The sequence below is a fragment of the Euleptes europaea genome, chromosome 8 (genome assembly GCF_029931775.1).
Source record: "Euleptes europaea isolate rEulEur1 chromosome 8, rEulEur1.hap1, whole genome shotgun sequence".
Taxonomy (NCBI): domain Eukaryota; kingdom Metazoa; phylum Chordata; class Lepidosauria; order Squamata; family Sphaerodactylidae; genus Euleptes; species Euleptes europaea.
In genome coordinates, this window is record NC_079319.1 from 97,010,136 (window position 1) to 97,020,475 (window position 10,340).

Below are 10,340 nucleotides of genomic sequence, written 5' to 3' on the forward strand. Positions count from 1 at the left end.
AGGAGCTTGAGTTCCGTACGAAGGATCCTAAACCCTGCTCGCCCTATTGGCTAAGCAAACGGATCCTATTGGCCCTAAGCCAGCATGTCCCATTGGTCACTGAGAGGGTATTCCTCCCCTATCACGGATCGGGGGGGAGTGGCCGCAGGTGGCCAGGGAGGCATATAAGCAGGGCACATTCAGTGTGTAAATTAGTTCTGTGCTGAAATCAAATAAAGCTGTGTTGTTGAACTCAGTCTCTGATCTCGTGAATCCTTCCCATGAGAACAGTGGCGATGAAGACTGGGGAGCGGCCTGACTGACCTGCTGACTCACTCTCGTTCCGCGGTTCACAGTGACCGGTAGGCAGCCCGGTCCGCAACGCTGAATCACACGCCGGCTGACCCGCAGCTTCCGCCTCGCTCCATGACCTCGCTGTGTCCGGGCAGCCGGCCCGATTGCTGATTCGCTGGATTCTCGGGAGAGACGACACATGCCGCACGATGGCCACCATCGGCTCCGTAGAAGCCTTCGACATCTCCCGCCCCTGCGAGTGGGAGAGTTATGCCGACCGCATTACTTTCTTCCTGTCCGCCAACTCCATGACGGACGCTGAGAAGAAGCGCAACGCCTTCCTCAGTGTTTGCGGTCCCCGAACGTTCCAGCTGGCCAAGACCCTGCTGGCCCTGGCAAAGCTGAGCGCCTTGTCCTTCGACGACATCATTAAGACTCTGGGTGAACACTTCGCTCCACAGCCCACTCAGATGGCCCAAAGCCTGGAATTCCACTTGCGTGACCAGGATCCCTGAGAGTCCGTTGCCGAGTAGCTCACGACACTGCGCCAGATCGCGAGGTTCTGTGCATTCAAGGACCTCGATAGGACCCTGCGGGACTGCCTCACCTTTGGCCTCCACGACGAGAAGGTCCGCCCCCGCATCATGGCCAAGAAGGAAGTGAATCTGGCCACTGCCGTCGAGGAGGCCACCGCAGCCGAGACTGCAGCCAGGGGCAACCACCGCTGTGACCGTGCGGCTGCAGCCCTGCCCCATGAAGCAGCCCCTGTCCATTTTGGGGATGCCAGCGATGGCGACTCCGTGGATGAGGCCCACAAGATGTCCGCCACAGCGCCCAAGCCACGGGCCCCGGCATCGACGGCCTGCACCAGCTGCGGTGACCCCCACGACCGCCGCACTTGCTGGTTCCATGATGCCCATTGCAAGGTGTGCAGTCGATCCGGCCACATCGCCAAGGTCTGCCACTCGTCGAAGAGGCTGCCTCACCAGGAGAAGGATGGCGCTGCCCAACCGGTCCACACTCTCTCTGAGGACAATGACTACGAGTCCCCGTGCCGGGGCCTCCGCGACCGCCGCCGTGTCCACACCCTCGCCCTGCACAAGGTCCAAGGCGTTGACAAGCTCTCTACCACCGTTTACATTGAGGGGACCCCCTGCGTGATGGAAGTGGATTCCGGGTCCGCCCTCTCCATCATTTCCGAGGACACTTTCTGGGACCTTGCCAAGCGCACCTCGCTGCTCGAGCTGGAGCCCTCCAGTCTCATCATCACTGATTTCCAACGCCACCGTGTTTGGGTTTTGGGTGTCGCCGTGTCCGTGCAATATGGGTCCCTCACCAGCCACCTGCGCCTCGTCGTGGTCAAGGGCTGCTGCACCAGCCTACTGGGGTTTGAGTGGTTCAAAGCCCTTGGACTGAATATCACGGGCCTCCACCACCTCAGTCAGGCGTCGCTCGAATCTGTCTGGTCCGAGTTCGAGGATGTTTGGCATGGCCCCCTGGGTTGCTACAAGAGGCCGCCTGTCCGCCTCCTCATCGACCCTGCCGCCGCCCCCATCCGCCTGAAGCCCCGCCATGTCCCCTTCACGCTCAAGGACCGGATCAACGCGAAGCTTGATCGGCTCATCGCCTAGGGCATCCTGGTTCTGGTGCCCAACGCGAGGTGGGAGACTCCAATTGTAACTCCGTTGAAGCCAAACGGGGACGTCCGCATCTGCGTGGACTACAAGTGCACCCTGAATCGGGCTCTTCAGAGTCACGCGTACCCCGTGCCTGTTGTCAGCCACCTTCTGGCATCCCTCGCTGGGGGCCGGGTCTTCGCCAAACTTGACCTGGCCCAGGCGTACCAGCAGCTGCCGGTTGACGAGTCTTTGGTGGAGGCGCAGACCATCGTCACACACCGGGGCGCTTTCCAGGTGACCCACCTGCAGTTCGGAGTCAGCACTGCCCCGGGGATATTCCCAAACATCATGGAGGACCTCCTGAAGGGCCTGCCTGGGGTCGTCCCATATTTCAATGACGTCCTGATTGCCGCTGCCTCCGAGGGGGAACTCCTAGACCTCGTCCGCCTGGTGCTCGGCTGCTTCAGGACCACGGGGCTCACCATCAAACACGACAAGTGCCAGCTGGGCTTGCTGCAAGTGGAGTTTCTGGGCTACCTCATCGATGCTGCCAGCATTCACCCGACCCCATCGAAAGTAAAGGTGATCCACAGCGCTCCCCCGCCCAAGTGCAAACAGGAGCTTCAGGCGTTCTTGGGACTTTTAAATTTCTACCATGCCTTCCTGCCCAATAAGGCGTCAGTTGCTGAACCCCTCCACCGCCTCCTGGACAAATCGACCCAGTGGGTGTGGGGCAGGCCGCAACAGCGGGCCTTCAAGGCCGCGAAGGGCCTCCTCTCCTCATCCAGTCTGCTTGTCCACTTCGATGAGAGACTGCCGATGGTGCTTACCTGCGACGCCTCACCCTATGACATTGGCACGGTCCTGCAGCACCGGTTGCCGGATGGCCAGGAGGCCCCAATCGCCTTCTATTCCAGGACCCTCACCCTGGCCGAGTGGAACTACGTGCAAATTGACCGGGAGGCCCTCGCCATCGTGGCCAGCATTACGAAGTTCCACGATTTCATCTACGGGTGGCAGTTCACCATTGTGATGGACCACAAGCCACTCTTGGGGTTGTTCATTCCAGATCACCAAACGCTGCAGATCCTGTCACCTCGTATGCTCCGCTGGTCAATTTTCATGAACGCCTACGAGTTCCGGCTCTTCCATCGGCCCAGGAAGTCCATCGGCAATGCCGACGCCCTCAGCTGCCTGCCGCTGGAGGCCTCCGATCCCAGACCTCATCCCGCCTGTGAGGTGATGCTCCTAGAGTTGCTGCCCGAGCCTCCCCTCCATGCATCGGATATCGCCGAGCACACTGCAAAGGATCGCACCCTCGCCCGGGTCCTTAATTGGGTGGGGAAGGGGTGGCTGGTGACCCGGCCAGATGGGGAATTCAAACCATTCGCCTCCCGCCAGACTGAACTATCCCTGAACAAGGGGTGCCTGCTGTGGGGGAGCCGCGTCGTGATTCTGGCCAAACTACGCACAAAAGTTCTGGAGGCTCTACACGTTAGCCACCCAGGGATCATGTGCATGAAGGCCCTGGCAAGAAACTATGTGTGGTGGTCGGGCATTGACGCTGCTGTCGAGGAATGGGTGAGCCGTTGCCAACCCTGCCAGGAGTCACGCCTGGAGATGCCACGGGCTCCGACCCAGCGCTGGGAGTCTACCCACACACCCTAGTCCCGCATCCACATAGACTTTGTGGGGCCATTCCACGGTAAGACATTCTTGATTATCGTGGACTCCTACTCCAAGTGGCTGGAGGTGGTCAATGTGGGTTCCATGACCTCGAGTGTGGTCATCTGTGAGCTGCACAAGGTCTTTGCAACCCACGGCTTGCCCGACACCGTGGTCTCTGACAACGGGGCCCAATTTACGTCCTCCAAATTCAAAGACTTCATAGCCAAGAACTTGATCTGCCACGCAACCTTGGCCCCGTTCCACCCCGCCACCAACAGGCAGGCGGAACGGATGGTCCGAATGACAAAGGACGCGTTACGGCGCGTCGACTGCCATGACTGGGACAGGGGGCTGGTGGACTTCCTCTTAGCTCAGAACACAACACCCAACTCCGTGACCGGAAAGAGCCCCGTGGAACTCCTCATGGGTCGGCGGCCGAAAACGCTGCTCGACCGGCTGCACCCTGACCTGGTGCCTGAGTACCCAGGCCACAAGGTCTCGACCGCCACACCGAGGGTCATTGAGCAGGATGACCCCATGTTCGCCCGGAACTACAGAGCGGGCCTCGCCTGGATCCCAGCCACGGCCCAGGACACCACCGGCCTGGTAGCCTATCGGGTAGCCACCCCAGAGAGTGGCGTTCTGCGGCGCCACATCGATTAGCTACGCCTCCTCCCCACTGACTTGCTGGAAGCAGCCATGGTTCCAGCGCCACTGCCAACCCCCGTCACCAGAGAGCCAGAACAGCCGGAGTGCCCGGAGCCACCGTTGCCGCTGCCTGCGACGGATAACACCGACAACCCAGCAACCAAAGGTGAGATTGATCCGGCGCCAACGGACTGTCCAATGGCCCCCATCCTGGCATCGTGCCGTTCCCAGCGGAACCGCTGGCGGCCGAGCTACCTCCAAGACTTTGTGTGCTCCTAGTGCACCGCTAGGATCGCTCGGACTTAGGGGGGAGGGGTATTGTGTATGTATTTAGTAGGGTAGTAAGCAAGGGGAGACTTAGGAGCTTGAGTTCTGCACGAAGGATCCTAAACCCTGCTCACCCTATTGGCTAAGCAAACGGATCCTATTGGCCCTAAGCCAGCATGTCCCATTGGTCACTGAGAGGGTATTCCCCCCCATCATTTGACAAATGGATGGCTGGTTACAACATATTTGTAGGTGTTGTAGCCTCGGCCTACCCCGAGTGAGGGTGGCACCTTCTCAACCATTTGGGCAACGTTCTAAGAGCCAGAGCTTTGGCTGGCGACTCAGCCACCATCGACTACAATGAGGCCTTTAGAAAACGGGCCTCTAAGAATGAGAGAACCCGCTCGGACTTCATCAACGACAAGCTCTGGCTCGTGAAAGTGGGGCCACATATAAAAGGGAGGACAGAAGGAGTTAGGCCCGCCTGGGCCAATAAGCCCCGTAGAGACGTCAACCGATGTATATGCTGGGACTTCGGCCTAGGCAAATGCCAATGCAAGGCATGCAGGTTCAATCACTGCTGTGAGTCCTGCTTCGGCCCCCATCCACGCACTTCTTGCCCACGTGGCAATTCGAGTCAGCCTCCCTTTCGAGGGGGCAGGTCAGGTTCTGCCAACAGTAAAAAAGAGAGTGGCCCTTCATCCAACACTAACGCATCCAATAAATGAAGGGGCAGTGTTGGGGGGCCTGGCCTGCACACCTATTAAGAGGGACGCCTTAAGACCATTACTGATCGAATATCCCAACAAGGCAGCAGCACAATATTTAATGGATGGCTTTACGGCTGGTTTCCGTATCCCCTTTTTCAATGCCCGGGTCCCCACCGAGTCAGGTAACCTAAAATCGGCCAAAGAAATGCCGGAGGTGGTTGCCAAGAAAATCAGGAAGGAGTTGGAGTTGGGCAGAATAGCAGGTCCATTATCAACACCACCTATCCCCAACCTAAGGATTTCCCCATTGGGGGTGTTACCTAAGAAGGCCCCTGGGGAATTCAGGTTGATACATCACCTGTCCTATCCGAAAGGGGTTTCCATCAATGATGGGATACCGGCCAAGCTCACTACCGTTAGATACGCTTCCTTCGACCATGCATTGGGTATAGTGCAGGCCAGTGGCCACGCGGCCCAGCTAGTGAAATGTGATGTACAGTCCGCTTTCAGGTTGCTTCCCGTGCACCCAGACGATTTTTGTTTATTAGGTTTTCAGTTTCAAGGTTCCTCATATGTAGACAAAGCGATGCCGATGGGATGCTCAGTGGCATGTGCTGCGTTTGAGGCGTTCAGCACATTCTTAGAATAAGCAATACGCCACCGGACTGGGGTCCCCACTTTCACCCATTATTTGGATGATTTTCTGTTTGTAGGGCCGCAGAACAGCTCGCTATGCGCCAACTTGTTAACCGCCTTCACAGGGCTGGCCAAGACGCTGGGCGTACCACTAGCCTCTGAGAAAACAGAGGGCCCTACCCCAATTTTAACTTTTTGGGGTATTGAGCTAGACACAATCACAAGCACTTCTAGGCTTCCAGAAGAAAAACTCTTGGCGCTGCGTGCTTTACTCACTTTAGTGGCCAACAGTACAAAATGCACCCTAAAGGAAATGCAGTCTGCTATTGGCCACTTGAATTTCGCCTGCTGGGTCGTGGCCCCGGGCAGAGCGTTTTGTGCCCGGTTAAACAGGGCCACTCGAGGGGTCAAAGCACCTCACCATCGCATCAAAGTGTCCAAAAGCATCAAGGAAGATATTAAAATTTGCCGGCAGCATCGGATTTGGAATTTATTTCAATGGGCAGTGGTGCGCCCAGCGATGGCCCGACCGGTGGCTGGGTTCCGGCATTTGCTGGGATTTGACCTTTTTGGAGCTATTCCCACTGGTAGTAGCTGCTTCCATTTGGGCGGAACATTTCCAGAATAAAAGGGTCCGGTTCTGGTGCGACAATCAGGCCGTGGTTAGGGTCGTTAACAGACAAACGTGAAAGTCTGAAAGATTAATGCGTCTAGTTCAGCACTTGGTTTTAACATGTTTATCATTTAACATCACCTGTATAGTGCAACATGTACGTGGCTTAGACAACTGCTTAGCCGATGCGTTGTCTTGTTTTGGGAAAAATTCTGTCGCCTGGCACCAGAGGCAGACCTGCTTCCGCTACCCTGCCCGGAGGAGTTGAGGGCTCTTGGGGACACATTTTTATGAACAGCATACGGAGCTCGATTTCCTCTGCCACGGTCCGGGCTTATGACAGAGCCGCAGCCCAATTCAAGGGTTTTCTTCAACATGCGGGGGGACCCAGCACATGGTCAATCACAGAAACAATAGCACTTCAATACTTAGCCCACCTAAAAGATTCAGGGTATGCCGCCAGGACCATCAGAGTTCATATCACGGCCATTTCATTCTTTTCAAAAGCCCATGGGTTTTCTGACCCATGAGCGTCATTCCGGGCGAGGCGGGCCGTGAAGGGCTGGCAGCGAAACACAACAGCTGCCAGCGATGAAAGGAGGCCGGTTACTTTAGCCATGCTGTATGAGATGAATTCCTGTCTCCCAATGGCATGCAGGTCACCTTACGAGGCCATTTTGTTTGAGGCAGCATTATCCATCACCTTCTTTGGGGCGCTCAGGGTTGAAGAACTAGTGGCCCAATCCCGGCACGATGGGTCTGGGAGGGCACTTAGACTGGGGGACGCAAGCATTTCCTCTATGGCATTAACCCTGTCAATAAGAAGGTCCAAAACGGATCAGTGCGGTAAAGGGGCTACATGCCACAGGCAAAGAGGGGCCATGCCCATGCAGGGTGTTGCAGCGGTTTTTAAAAGTGCGCCCGAGAGGCGATGGGTATTTGTTTATCCATGCTGACCGCATGCCATTGATGAGATACCAGTTCGTCAGTGTGTTCCGAACCACGATCAGCTGGATGGGGTTCCCTGCATCGAAATATGGGGGACACTCCTTATGCATTGGAGCAGCCATGCTAGCAGCCGGTGCTGGCCTGGCAATGGAGCAGATACAGGCCATTGGTCGTTGGTGTTCATCGGCATAAAAGAAGTATGTCCGGCCTGACCGGGTTCTCCTTTAATTGTGCTTATGAGTTTCAGGATGCTGTCGGATGGTGTGGATCGTGGGCCACAGCATCGTTTTTTGGTCTGGTCGATATGCCATGGCGGTTGGATGGGGACGACATTTGGGCCTGGAGAGTGCCGTCCGGATTTATTGGCTGGGGCAACGAGGCATGCGTTGGCATTCGTTAATGCCGGTGATGTTACAGCTGGTAAAGGAGTATGGGGCTCCTCACGCTTTGGTTATCCAGTTGGGGGAGAATGACCTTTGCAGCACTCGAGGCAAAGACCTGGAAAAGGAAGCTTGCTGGGACTTGGCAGCATTGTCGGTGGCAGGCCCGGGAATGGTAATTTGCTGGTCAGATTTGCTTGAAAGGAGGTCTTGGAGAGGTGCCCGCAACATCAAGTGCATAGATATGGCAAGGAGGAAGGTCACCAACGCAATTGGCAGAGAGGTGGTCAGATTGGGGGGAACAGCAATATGTCAATGGGACATTTCCTTCCGCACGGCGGCATTATACCATTGGGACGGCGTACACCTCACCAGCTGGGGCATGGATTTATGGCTCCAGAGCATTCGAGGGGGCCTGATGAATTGGCTTCAGCTGTGAGATGTGGCGGAAGCTGCACGGGGCTGAGAGTAAAGGGGGGCCCTTGCAGCTTTTTGGCGGATAGGCATGGAGATGTGTCAGTTAGGAGGGAAAGCGGCCGGGAGGGGTCGCTTTCCTAACTCAGGGAATCCCAATATGGGGTTTTGGGAGAGGCGTCAAGGATATGCCCTGGCTGAAGGGTAGGCTGTCTGCCTCTTCCCAAGTGGCGGGCAAAAAACACCCAGTGGCGATCATCCTGGTGTTTTCCTGGCCCGCCGTTCTGGTTGCTCACACCGGGATCACTGTGGGCTGGTTGGCACACCGGGCCGCATTGGGGTCGGCCATGACACATCGTACATGCTGCACCATGGGGGTGGCAGCTGTCGCCAATTCCAAGTTGTGGCTTATTACCTTCCAAATATCATTTCAATCTTTCCAATTAATTGTTATGAAAGTTGTTGTTTAATAAAGTTAAGTTGTGTTAAATAGTCAATTAGATGTCTCTTACTTATAAAGTAGCGCGTCGGCTTTCCCTCCCATTTAGCCCTGGGTCAGCAAACTGTTTGAAACAAGATGCTGGACTAACAAGATCACTGGTCTAATCCCGCAGGGCTTTTCTTATGTTCTTAATGTCATTGGCTAACCCAGAGTATTGATATAATGAGAGAGAAAAAAATGTTCTGTATCTATTTTCTCCATCATTTTATCATCCTCTATCACATCCCCTCAGATTCATTTTTCTTCTAAACTAAAAAAAGCCACCAACACCTTTCCTCATACATCCTAGCTATTACACACTGTCTACATGTAGATAGATAGATAGATGATAGTTTATTTGCGGCCCTTGGCCAGATAAAACAAGATGCATGGGCTACAGTGGTCTTACCGACAAAGGTTTACAGTCCCTGTCTACATGTTTATATTACACTATTGCACAGTGTGCCTTAGAACACAGAGAGCTAGTGTGGTGTAGTGGTTAAAAGTGCCGAACTAGTATCTAGGAGACTCCGGTTTGAATCCCCACTCGTGCCACGGAAGCTTGCTAGGTGACCTCAGGCCAGTCACATTGTCTCTGTCTAACCTACCTCACAGTGTTGTTGTGAGGATAAAATGGTGGAGAGGAGAACAATGTAACATCATTTGGGTCTCCATTGGGGAGAAAGGCAGGGTACAAATGAACTAAATAAAATTACATGTGTGGTCTATGTATAGTATTATATATAGCACTATTGTAAAAATAAATTTCAACGCCAGCTGGAGGCAGTCACTTAAAGGATAATACAGAAATCTTAGGGAGGCAACTTCTTGTACCCTTTTTGGAGGCAGACGGTGTAAGTTTACCTCCTGTTTCTTACTTCTGCCTAATTTGAGGTTGCCGTCTCTTATCTTGGCCTTCCCCAGACTAACGGCAGAGATTGGACACAATGCAATCAGTACCAAGCTGTCTGGTTGCATGAAAGAAGCTTATTTACTGAGACATGATTTTACTGGCACGGCATTTCAAACAGACTCTGTCTTGGCAAGTGGAGGGAAATTATGAACCAGACAGCAAGTGCGGTCTAATGAACAGACTGACACTGGTGACTGGCTGTCGTATGTAATGACCTGAACGCAAGCGGCCATTCAGAATCTTGCTTTCCAATATCAGCACTGTGAGAAAATTCTCATGTGCCCATTAACATGCAGTGTAGAAAATGACTGCGTCTACCTCATTAATCATTTTCTGCAAGAGAAACAATTTCCTTGAATGTTATTTTGGCAACAGTAGATCATTACCTATATCAAGAAACTACTCAATTGTCATTAAATCTTGGGCGTATAAGTAATTGGAAGTGAAGTGCAGATATTGTAAAACTGGGTGGAGGTGCCACACTGGAAAATATGATTGACACACAAAAATATTTGCACGTTGCATCCAGTTGTCATTATGTTCTGTCTGAAGCTGCTGCAGTCGCATCACAGAGGGATATTTTTAATCGGATCTGTTGGTTAAAGTGGTGGCAACACAATTTGAGTGAGAAAGATGGGTAGAAAGACAGGATCCTATGTAGGGTTGCTGGAGATCTCCCGCTATTCCAACTGATCTCCAGCCGATAGAGATCAGTTCACCTGGAGAAAAATGGCTGCTTTGGCAATTGAATTTTATGGCATTGAAGTAAT

General features: G+C 54.0%; 1 pseudogene; it reads left to right on the top strand.

Annotated features, from left to right (window-relative positions):
• Window positions 1-917: 917 nt before the first annotated feature.
• LOC130482176 (uncharacterized protein K02A2.6-like) lies at window positions 918-4,223 on the top strand (annotated as a pseudogene).
• The last annotated feature ends 6,117 nt before the right edge of the window (window positions 4,224-10,340 follow it).